The sequence below is a fragment of the Aegilops tauschii genome, chromosome 1 (assembly GCF_002575655.3).
Source record: "Aegilops tauschii subsp. strangulata cultivar AL8/78 chromosome 1, Aet v6.0, whole genome shotgun sequence".
In the NCBI taxonomy this organism is placed as follows: domain Eukaryota; kingdom Viridiplantae; phylum Streptophyta; class Magnoliopsida; order Poales; family Poaceae; genus Aegilops; species Aegilops tauschii.
This window is the reverse complement of record NC_053035.3, coordinates 110,519,788-110,532,588: the sequence shown is the minus strand read 5'-3', so window position 1 is coordinate 110,532,588 and position 12,801 is coordinate 110,519,788. Positions and strand designations below refer to the sequence as shown.

The window sequence follows — 12,801 nt, the reverse complement described above, 5'->3', positions numbered from 1 at the left end:
GGCCTTTCTTTTCTTCGTGACAATGCTCTAATAATGATGATCATCACACTTCTATTTATTTACAACTCAAAGATTACAACTCGATACTAGAACAAAGTATGACTCTATATGAGTGCCTCCGGCGGTGTACCGGGATAGGCAATGAATCAAGAGTGACATGTATGAAAAATTATGCATGGTGGCCTTGCCACAAATACGATGTCAACTACATGATCATGCAAGACAATATGACAGTGATGAAGCGTGTCATAATAAACGGAACCGTGGAAAGTTGCATGGCAATATATCTCGGAATGGCTATGGAAATGCCATAATAGGTAGGTATGGTGGCTGTTTTGAGGAAGATATAAGGAGATTTATGTGTGATAGAGCATATCATATCACAGGGTTTGGATGCACCGGTGAAGTTTGCACCAACTCTTGAGGTGAGAAAGGGCAATGCACGGTGCCGAAGAGGCTAGCAATGATGGAAGGGTGAGAGTGCGTATAATCCATGGACTCAACATTAGTCATAAAGAACTCACATACTTATTGCAAAAATCTACAAGTCATCAAAACCAAGCACTACGCGCATGCTCCTAGGGGGATAGATTGGTAAGAAAAGACCATCGCTCGTCCCCGACCGCCACTCATAAGGAGGACAATCAAAGAAACACCTCATGCTTCAAATTTGTTACACAACGGTTACCATACGTGCATGCTACGGGACTTGCAAACTCCAACACAAGTATTTTTCAAATTCACAATTACTCAACTAGCATGACTCTAATATTACCATCTTCATATCTCAAAACAATCATCAAGTATCAAACTTCTCATAGTATTCAATGCACTCTATATGGAAGTTTTTATTATACCCATCTTGAATGCCCATCATATTAGGACTAATTTTATAACAAAAGCAAATTACCATGCTGTTCTAAAAGACTCTCAAAATAATATAAGTGAAGCATGAGAGATCAATAATTTCTATAAAATAAAACCACCACCGTGCTCTAAAAAGATATAACTGAAGCACTAGAGCAAACGACAAACTACTCCAAAAGATATAAGTGAAGATCAATGAGTAGTTGAATAATTATGTAACTATGTGAAGACTCTCTAACATTTAAGAATTTCAGATCTTGTTATTTTATTCAAACAGCAAGCAAAACAAAATAAAATAAAATGACGCTCCAAGCAAAACACATATCATGTGGTGAATAAAAATATAGCTCCAAGTAAAGTTACCGATGAACGAAGACGAAAGAGGGGATGCCATCCGGGGCATCCCCAAGCTTAGGCTCTTGCCACTCCTTATTCCACAGTCCATCGAATCTTTACCCAAAACTTGAAAACTTCACAACACAAAACTTAACAGAAAACTCGTAAGCTCCGTTAGTATAAGAAAATAAATCACCACTTAGGTAATGTTGTGAACTCATTCTAAATTCATATTGGTGTAATATCTACTGTATTCCAACTTCTCTATGGTTCATACCCTCCGATACTACTCATAGATTCATCAAAATAAGCAAACAACACATAGAAAACCGAATCTGTCAAAAACAGAACAGTCTGTAGTAATCTGTATCATTCGAATACGTCTGGAACTACAAAAATTCTGAAATAAATTGGTGGACCTGAGGAATTTGTCTATTAATCATCTGGAAAAAGAATCAACCTAAAATCACTCTGCAGTAAAAAAAATGGCAGCTAATCTCGTGAGTGCTAAAGTTTCTGTTTTTTACAGCAAGATCATAAAGACTTCACCCAAGTCTTCCCGAAGGTTCTACTTGGCACAAACACTAATTAAAACATAAAACCACATCTAAACAGAGGCTATATGAATGATTTATTACTAAATAGGAACAAAAAGCAAGGAACAAAAATAAAATTGGGTTGCCTCCCAACAAGTGCTAACGTTTAACGCCCCTAGATAGGCATGATGATTTTAATGATGCTCACATAAAAGATAAGAATTGAAACATAAAGAGAGCATCATGAAGAATATTACTAGCACATTTAAGTCTAACCCACTTCCTATGAATATGAATTTTGTGAGCAAACAACTTATGGGAACAATAATCAACTAGCGTAGGAAGGCAAAACAAGCATAACTTCAAATCTTTAAGCACATAGAGAGGAAACTTGATATTATTGCAATTCCTACAAGCATATGTTCCTCCCTCATAATAATTTTCAGTAGCATCATGAATGAATTCAACAATATAACCATCACATAAAGCATTCTTCTCATGATGCACAAGCATATAAATTTTACTACTCTCCACATAAGCAAATTTCTTCTCATGAATAGTAGTGGGAGCAAACTCAACAAAATAACTATCATGTGAGGCATAATCCAATTGAAAATTAAAATCATACTGACAAGTTTCATGGTAATCATTATTCTTTATAGCATACATGTCATCACAATAATCATCATAGATAGCAACTTTGTTCTCATAACCAATTGGAACCTCTTCCGAAATAGTGGATTCATCACTAAATAAAGTCATGACCTCTCCAAATCCCCTTTCATAATTATCACAATAATATTCAACATCCTCCAAAATAGTGGGATCATTACTTACTAAAGTTGACACTCTTCCAAACCCACTTTCATCAGTATAATTATCATAAATAGGAGGCATGCTATCATCATAATAAATTTTCTCATCAAAACTTGGGGGACTAAAAATATCATCTTCATCAAACATAGCATCCCCAAGCTTGTGGCTTCGCATATCATTAGCATCATGGATATTCATAGAATTCATACTAGCAACATTGCAATCATGCTCATCATTCAAATATTTAGTGCCAAACATTCTAATGCATCCTTCTTCTAGCACTTGAGCACAATTATCGGAATCCTTATTTTCACAAAAGACATTAAAAAGATGAAGCATATGAGGCACCCTCAATTCCATTTTTTTGTAGTTTTCTTTTATAAACTAAACTAGTGATAAAACAAGAAACTAAAAGATTCGATTGCAAGATCTAAAGATATACCTTCAAGCACTCACCTCCCCGGCAACGGCGCCAGAAACTGCTTGATGTCTAGTACACAACCTTCTTCTTATAGACGTTGTTGGGCCTCCAAGTGCAGAGGTTTGTAGGACAGTAGCAAATTTCCCTCAAGTGGATGACCTAAGGTTTATCAATCTGTGGGGGGTGTAGGATGAAGATGGTCTCTCTCAACCAACCCTGCAACCAAATAACAAAGAGTCTCTTCTATCCCCAACACACCCAATACAATGGTAAATTGTGTAGGTGCACTAGCTCGGAGAAGAGATGGTGATACAAGTGCAATATGGATGGTAGATATAGGTTTTTGTAATATGAAAATATAAAAATAGCAAGGTAACTAATGATAAAAGTGAGCGTAAACGGTATTGCAATGCTAGGAAACAAGGCCTAGGGTTCATACTGTAACTAGTGCAAGTTCTCTCAACAATAATAACATAATTGGATCATATAACTATCCCACAACATGCAACAAAGAGTCACTCCAAAGTCACTAATAGCGGAGAACAAACGAAGAGATTATTGTAGGGTACGAAACCACCTCAAAGTTATCCTTTCTGATCGATCTATTCAAGAGTCCGTAGTAAAATAACACGAAGCTATTCTTTCCGTTCGATCTATCATAGAGTTCGTACTAGAATAACACCTTAAGACACAAATCAACCAAAACCCTAATGTCACCTAGATACTCCAATGTCACCTCAAGTATCCGTGGGTATGATTATACAATATGCATCACACAATCTCAGATTCATCTATTCAACCAACACAAAGTACTTCAAAGAGTGCCCCAAAGTTTCTATCGGAGAGTCAAGACGAAAATGTGTGCCAACCCCTATGCATAGATTCCCAAGGTCACGGAACCCGCAAGTTGATCACCAAAACATACATCAAGTGAATCAATAGAATACCCCATTGTCACCACGGGTATCCCACACAAGACATACATCAAGTGTTCTCAAATCCTTAAAGACTCAATCCGATAAGATAACTTCAAAGGGAAAACTCAATCCATTACAAGAGAGTAGAGGGGGAGAAACAACATAAGATCCAACTATAATAGCAAAGCTCGCGATACATCAAAATCGTGCCGAATCAAGAACACAAGAGAGAGAGAGAGAGAGAGAGAGAGAGAGAGAGAGAGAGATCAAACACATAGCTACTGGTACATACCCTTAGCCTCGAGGGTGAACTACTCCCTCCTCGTCATGAGAGCGTCGGGATGATGAAGATGGCCAACGGTGAGGGATCCCCCCTCTGGCAGGGTGCCGGAATAGGGCCCCGATTGGTTTTTGGTGGCTACAGAGGCTTGCGGCGGCGGAACTCCCGATCTAGGTTATGTTCTGGAAGTTTGGGTATATATAAGAGGTTTTGGCGTAGGGAACAAGTCAGGGGGGTCTCCGAGGCGGCCACGAGGTAGGGGGAGCGCGCCCAGGGGGTAGGGCATGCCCCCCACCCTCATGGGTGCCTTGGGACTCTTCTGGCCAACGTATCTATAATTTTTGATTGTTCCATGCTATTATATTGTCCATCTTGGATGTTTTATATGCATTTATATGCTATTTTATATGATTTTTGGGACTAACCTATTAGCCTAGAGCCCAGTGCCAGTTTCTGTTTTTTTCCTTGTTTTTGAGTTTTACAGAAAAGGAATACCAAACGGAGTCCAATTGACGTGCCAATTTTTGATGATTTTTTATGGACCAAAAGAACCCCCCAGAGTAAAATAGTTGGGCCAGAAGAGTCCCGAGCCATCCACGAGGGTGGAGGGTGCGCCCTACCCCCCTGGGCGCGCCCCCTGCCTCATGGATGACTCGGAGACCCCCTGACGTGAGACCGACACCAAAAATTCCTACAAATACATAAAACCCCGAAAAGAAACCTAGATCGGGAGTTCCGCCGCCGCAAGCCTCTGTAGCCACCAAAAACCAATCGGGACCCTATTCCGGCACCCTGCCGGAGGGGGGAATCATCACCGGTGGCCATCTTCATCATCCCGGCGCTCTCGATGACGAGGAGGGAGTAGTTCACCCTCGGGGCTGAGGGTATGTACTAGTAGCTATGTGTTTGATCTCTCTCTCGTGTTCTTGATTTGGCACGATCTTGATGTACCGCGAGCTTTGCTATTATAGTTGGATCTTATGATGTTTCTCCCCCTCTATCTCTTGTAATGGATTGAGTTTTCCCTTTCAAGTTATCTTATTGGATTGAGTCTTTAAGGATTTGAGAACACTTGATGTATGTCTTGCGTGGGATACCCATGGTGACAATGGGGTATTCTATTGATTCACTTGATGTATGTTTTGGTTATCAACTTGCGGGTTCCATGACCTTGGGAATCTATGCATAGGGGTTGGCACACGTTTTCGTCTTGACTCTCCGGTAGAAACTTTGGGGCATTCTTTGAAGTTCTTTGTGTTGGTTGAATAGATGAATCTGAGATTGTGTGATGCATATCGTATAATCATACCCACAGATACTTGAGGTGAAATTGGAGTATCTAGGTGACATTAGGGTTTTGGTTGAGTTGTGTCTTAAGGTGTTATTTTACTACGAACTCTAGGGCTGTTTGTGACACTTATAGGAATAGCCCAATGGATTGATCGGAAAGAATAACTTTGAGGTGGTTTCGTACCCTACAATAATCTCTTCGTTAGTTCTCCGCTATTAGTGACTTTGGAGTGACTCTTTGTTGCATGTTGAGGGATTGTTATATGATCTAATTATGTTACCCTTGTTGAGAGAACTTGCACTAGTGAAAGTATGAACCCTAGGCCTTGTTTCGATGCATTGCAATACCGTTTGTGCTCACTTTTATCATTAGTTACGTTGCTGTTTTTATATTTTTAGATTACAAAAACCTATATCTACCATCCATATTGCACTTGTATCACCATCTCTTCACCGAACTAGTGCACCTATACAATTTACCATTGTATTGGGTGTGTTGGGGACACATGAGACTCTTTGTTATTTGGTTGCCGGGTTGTTTGAGAGAGACTATCTTCATCCTACGCCTCCCACAGATTGATAACCTTAGGTCATCCACTTGATGGAAATTTGCTACTGTCCTACAAACCTCTGCACTTGGAGGCCCATCAACGTCTACAAGAAGAAGGTTATGTAGTAGACATCAATCGGAATCGAGAGACACGAATTACCCAGGTTCGGCCCCTCACGATCGAGGTAATAGCATACATCTTGTTTATGATCTATTGCTGGATGTTCAATTACATGGGAGCGGATTCGCTTGACCTAGCTATTGATCGATTGTAACTTAATCTTTCTGCCTCAGGGACTCGCCTTTATATACAGGTCGAGGCCATGGGCTTACAAGAGTCCGGGTCGTACTATGGCCCGTGACTTAGTCTGTTTCTCACCTGCCTTGTTCTCTAAGCAAGGAAACTCCAGGGCGACTTGCCTTCCGAGCCATTAGCCGCCATCCTCGGACATCGCACGTTGAACCGGTCCACTCTGTGACCCACCCTGCTAATCTTGCTCCTGGACGCCATGGCCCGCCCTGGGTTATGCTCTCTAAGCCACCACCAGTATGACCTGGCCCAATATGGCGGGTTATATCGCGCGGTTATATCCCCAACAGAGGAGATAGAGGAAATCAGGAGAGGGCGCGCCAGCAAGTCCTGAGCAGAAGACGGCGTTCCATACGACCACAACCGCTCGTATGCCCCGAAAACTGAGGCTCCTCATCCACCTGAACAACTTTTATAAAGGGGTGGAGGCCAAAAGGTCAACCAAACGTCCGCGAGAAGAACCAGAACAGAGTCATCCTCATCCACCTTGACCAACCCTAGCCGCCTCCATTTCCATCTTCATAGCCACCATCTCCACCCTAGTTCTTCCACCTCCTGATCATACTTGTAATCGTGTATCACAAACGACATCCACTGTAAGACATATTCTCAGTCAATCTACATTCACGATGTGTTCTTCGTGTGATATCATCTCCATGTGTGAGTAGGCTAGTAAGGCATGGGTTGAGGCAATATCCTTGCAACCCGTTGTATCTGTTGAAGGGATCAATGGAAGTGGTTGAATTAACGTCCCGTATGTGTGAAATAAAATTGTTCTGTAGATGTCTCTTCTCTCTTTCGTGTTCATCATCCCTGTAGGTACCCAGGATCATGAAGGACGAGTCACGAGGAGGCTAAGGACAGAGAGACCGTGAAGTGTTATTCTAAACACCAGTGACAGAAAGATTTAGTACGGAAACACGGATCCTATCTTCGGGGATTTGAGAGGTGTAATAATTAAATGCCCAATGCTCTTGTCTGATTATTGCAATCTTATTATCGAGGTAACCCTGTAAGACGGGTAGGGCCTTCGGTTGGACAGCTGACTCTTGATGCAAGACGCGTGCCAGTCAAGACATAATTTGGACACATCCTCACTTCGGTTCGTAACAAGCACGTCTCGATGGGCAACTTCCAGTGCACAAATAAAGATCATATTTGGTCCTATCACAAATACATAATTATAAGCATTAAGACCTCATACCCGTACCTATTTTTATTATAAGTGTTCTCCTACAGTTTGTTTGATTTTGATCTGGCCAAAAGCCGAAATTGCTTTTCTTTAACAAAAGCTTTCTTAACACCCTAGCTTCAAGGGACCATCCTCCCGTGGGTTCGATAACCTAGGGTCAGCTCTGGGGAAAAGGGCGAGGATCATTGCTGCTCCATTTCTGAATCATCCAAGGAAGTAATCAGTAGGCTGCACAAGCTCCACAAATTACACAATATATAACAATTGAAATATATTGCTCGTCTCTCTCCATCAGTTCGGACTTTTGGATGAGTGAGCTGAAGCATGAATTCAATATGGTATCAGAGCTAAGAGGTCTTAAGTACAAGACACTGCCAACACATTATTAAAAACGATTATGCGGCCTACATCGATCCGACGTCGAAGGACTAAAATAACTTAGATGTGAGGGGCAGTGTTTTAAATATATTGCCCGTCTCTCTCCATCAGTTCACACTTTTGGATGAGTTCGCTAAAGTATGAAATCAATAATAACTGGGAAAGGGAATCTCGAAACATCTGGAGCAGGTCGCCTAGTTCATCCACCATGACCATCAAATATCCAACTATTTGTCAGATTCTCACCTTGTATCCACCATTGTGCTCTGTCTCGAGATATAGCCGTGTCTATTACTCAACCTGAGGGGTTGAAGCTTGAATAATATTGTCTAGTAATACTTGGTTACCTGAGGTTTTTTTTAGAAAAGGAGGAGGACCCCCGGCCTCTGCATCTGGACGATGCATGCAACCACTTTATAATTATTCACACAAGACCTTACAAATTCATACAACAGTAAGACTAAAGCCACCGTCTAGGAAACATCTGTCGCTACTCCTATCCAGTTGATGAAGGGATGCTGATAGTCTGGGCCTAATACCAAACAGACCTCGCAGCCAAAACTAACATCTAAGACCTGAGGTCCCAACCAGGACGCCTGCCGGGTATGGGGCACCCACCAGTCTGGCGCACTCCTCAACCAGGACGCCTACCGGGTATGAGGCCGCCGCAGCCACCTGCCACCAATCCATCTTCAGAGATGTACTGCTGCATCTATCTTGCCCGGTCTAGCTGCCGTCGACGCCAGACAGCGTCACCCTCCTGCCCAAGTCCATCATCGCACATGAGACGCCTAATCTCCAGAGTGCCATGCCATCGAGATATGTCACCATCAAAGTGCATGATGAAGCACCGCTCTATCAAAGACGTCGTCCAGTGGTCCCTCAAGCCTGCGTACACCTCCAAGAAAGACGCCCCAAGGGGGAAACGACAACTTGGTTACCTGAGGTGACGTCCTATCAGTAAAATAAATCATATGCTGCAATATACTATGGCAAGGTACTGACAAAATTGTCCTTGTCAACAGAAAGTATTAATTTGAACAATCATTTCTTAGATTATTAGCAATTCAAGTACATATACGGGACATTCAGAGTTAGTCAGCACTCCAGATCCACTTGCTAGCTATAAAGGAATTTACCTTATTATAGTAGATTATGATTTATTATGATTGCAACCACTATTCATTTTTATTTTTCTTGCACAAAGCGGATGGCAACCAAGATGTGGAGTGTTAGGCATATTTTACATGTCAGTCGATACAATAATCCAGAGCAAGAGATGATTGAGAGGGATTTCATTAGTTATTTTGAATAAGGGAAAACTTTGTTTTTGCCACTCTAGCTTTTGCCCACTTTGCTTATGCCACTGTAGAATCGACATTTCACTTTTGCCACTCTTAGCTTTTGACAATATATCACTTTTGCCATTCCGTGGCAAAAGCAAAATTTTCAGAGTGGTAATTATGATACATTGCAAAAGCTAAGAGTGGCAAAAGCGAAATGAAAAATTATCGTTTCTGCCATGGAATGGCATTTGTGATGTTTTGTCAAAAGCTAAGAGTGGCAAAAGTGAGATGTCAAATTCTAGAGTGGTATAAGCAAAGTGGGCAAAAACTAGAGTGGCAAAAACGAAGTTTTCCCTTTGAATAAAGGAAAAGATCAAGGAATTGGATTCCAACCCTGGGGACAACTTTTATTATGAGAAGAAGGTGCCCAACGAGAAGTCCATGGTTGAGTTAACAGATGATGCAGGCATCATGAACATGCTAGAGGAATTTGATGCTTACCGAAATTGTTTGCATGTTTGATTAGGGGGCGAGCAACGCAAACGAGAAGCCACAGGAGGCGAGCGTGGCGCGTGTCCAACTTGTGCGTTGTGCGTTGGACATGACGCGAGCGACCTCCATCAGGCTGAGCCGGTCGGGAGAAGCTGCACGGCCCGGTTCAGCAGTGAGAAAAATAGCTAGGAAATACCACTAACGTGGCAATGCCAGTTGGAGAGAAAAGACTCGTTGCTGGAACTGAGAGCACTGGCGATTGCTTTCTTTCTGACCTTCAGCCGAGACAACTTTAGCTAGGAGCCTCTTTTCCTTCTGCCCAGCTCCCCGAAAACAACGAATCTTACCCCCTACGAGTCCGGTCTCCGGGGATAGGAAGAACTTTTAAAGTTCTCGTTAGTCCTTTCATTGAAGCTAGTGACATCATCTGACTCTATCAATTCATTTCTATCTTCTTTTTCTTTCATTTATCTCTTTCCTATCCTAGGTGTGTGTAGGGGGTGTGTTTGTTCGCGAGAATGAATTCCTCGTCAAGTCCGGGGGGGTGTGGTCCTGGAGGGTTGACGGGGAGAACCGCAAGTTTTACTAATAATTGTGACCGACCGGTCAGAATGCTTATAAAATTTTAAACAGGGTAAACTCTGGCAACATTTTTATTAAATAGGGTAAAACGGATGAAATCTGGCTAAATGGGGTAATTAGTGTAAAAAATGTCAAAATAGGGGGTAAAAACCGGTATTCACTCTAAATTCTTTGTATGTCTAGCATTATTGTAGCTTTCTTCTCTTGTATATTCTCTGTAAGCGTAGCATTATTGAACTGCCCGATGGGCTCCGCCCAATCGAACCCAGTGAGCGCTCGAGCCCCATCCACCTCCATAAAACCCTCCTTGTGCTGCTCAGGCCGACGAAGGCACCGCCTCTGCGAGGTAATAAGCTTCGCCCCCGATCCCGACCCCCACCTCTTTAGTCTCTTCGATTCTGGTGCGACACTGGTGCGATTGTGCGACACTGGTGCGATTTTGCGACACTGGTGAGCTGGGGAGACGAAAAGGAAAGGGGGGACTCTGTTTTTTTGGGGTTTTCCAACGCAAGCTCCTGTGTTTCTTCACCGGGTTTTTCTACAGATCATGATTGAGCCGCTCCTTTTCTTTTCAGCCCGCCTCGTTGGTGGAGCTCTTGATCTTGCATTTCTTGTTCACCAACAATTATTTTAGTCGATACCTTCACTGCCTTCGAAGATTATCATGTTCTTTTGTCTCTAATGTGCACAGATCTAATTTTATACTGTGAGGTTTGGAGAAGAAAAGTAAAGGGATGAACTTGCCATCTTTTTTTGGAAGGCTTTCTTGCTAATGGGTGGTGATTTTCTGAAGCAAGTTCTTGGCTACGTGCTATTTTCTTCCCTACAATTTTCTACGTTTCGTGGAGCTCTTGATCTTCATTTCCTGTTTTCGGTAGATATTTGGTTGAGATCTGCACTGCCTTTGGAGATTATCATGTTCATATGTTTCTAATGTACTCAACTCCATATGTTCTTAATGGAGAGTATATATTGTTGATTTATGGTTGCAGAGGATTCCTGGAGAGACGAATTGCAAGAGCTATGGGCAACTCCTGTGTGACTGGCTCCAGCAGTAAGGATTTCTTTCGAGCTAGCTTCATTTTGCTTCTTTATTTGCTGAGCAACCTGTGATAATAATTCATGAATTATTTTACTGAAAAACAAACCGAAATGTATTACTGATGCTCTGATGCTATTGTGATCCTCTGATGCTATTTGAGCCTGCACTAATCTATTGTGATCCTCTGATGCTATTTTCAGGCAGCTCAAACCACGGGCAGAATCTGAAAACCAACGAGGCAAGAGCTAGTGACAACTCGTGTGTTACTGGTTCATGTAAGGGTTTATTTTGTGCTTCTTACTCAGCCACTCGTGTGATAATGATTTGAGCTGCTATATATTGTGATCAATTGATGCCGTCATACTGATGCAAGCATTGTTGTTTCTGGTGGCTGTAAGGATTTCCTTTTTCGCTTCTTACTTGAATTTGAATTAGTCTAGATGGTTCATCCTATAAACAAGGTTCGGAAAAGGGCAGCCCGGTGCACATAGCTCCCGCTCCCTCATGTTCATCTAATAAACAAAATTCAGATTGTTTACAAAAATCAGATAAGAGTTGAATTATTTTACTCAAAGGCGAACCAAATGCATTATTCATCCTTTTCTTGCACCACCTGTTTGGCTAAAGTAACCATCATAAGGATGCTAAGAAATTCCCAGTAACAGGAGTAGTATTTTTTTTCTTGATCCTATTACTAATGCAAGGATTGTTGTCGTTTCAGGCAGTTCAAACCATGGGCAGAGTCTGAAATCCAACGGGACAAGAGCTACTGACAATTCGTGTGTTATTGGTTCATTTTTTTTCTTTTTCGAAAAGGGGGATCTCCCCGGCCTCTGCATCAGAATGATGCATACGGCCATCTTATTAACGAAATAAAAGGTTCCAACAAGGTTCCAAAGTCTCCGACTGAAAAGAAATAAAAAGACAGCTCACACAGAGCTAAAGAGGCTGGGCACAGAGACTAGCCAAGATAAGACGCCACAACCGGCTGGCTAAAGATAGATAGGTAAACTAATTGCCTATCCTATTAGATGACCGCCATCCAAACCGGTTGAAGATATCCCGAGCTACCATCTCCCAGCGGATAGATCCAGTAACCAAATGCTCCCTGGCCTCCATCGGAGTGAGTAGCGACCATGAACGGATCACGGCCGTGGCTCGGAAAATAACCTGCAAAAAGTGAATACGTGATATTCTGTTAAAGACCAAATCATTTCTGCAAGTCCAGATAGTCCACAACAAAGCGCAAACTCCAACACGAATATGTCTCGCTAATTCAGGCTCAATCCCGGTGAGCCATGTCCCAAATAAAGTAGTGACAGAATTCGGTGGAGTAATATTAAAAGCAATGTGGACCGTCCGCCAAAGTACTCTGGCAAACGGGCAATCAAAAAAGAGATGTTTGATCGTCTCATCCCGATCACAGAAGCTACACCTCGTAGGTCCTGTCCAATTACGCTTAATCAAGTTATCTTTGGTTAAAATAACCTGTTTATGGACAAACCA

At 42.1% G+C, this 12,801-nt stretch overlaps 1 long non-coding RNA gene across 1 annotated transcript; it reads left to right on the top strand.

Moving 5' to 3' along the window:
• The first annotated feature begins 10,588 nt into the window (after positions 1-10,588).
• Positions 10,589-12,659, top strand: LOC123494637 (uncharacterized). Its single transcript, XR_012203662.1, has 4 exons — positions 10,589-10,703; positions 11,246-11,307; positions 11,496-11,570; positions 12,017-12,659. It is a non-coding gene; the product is annotated as an uncharacterized lncRNA (long non-coding RNA).
• Positions 12,660-12,801: the final 142 nt, after the last annotated feature.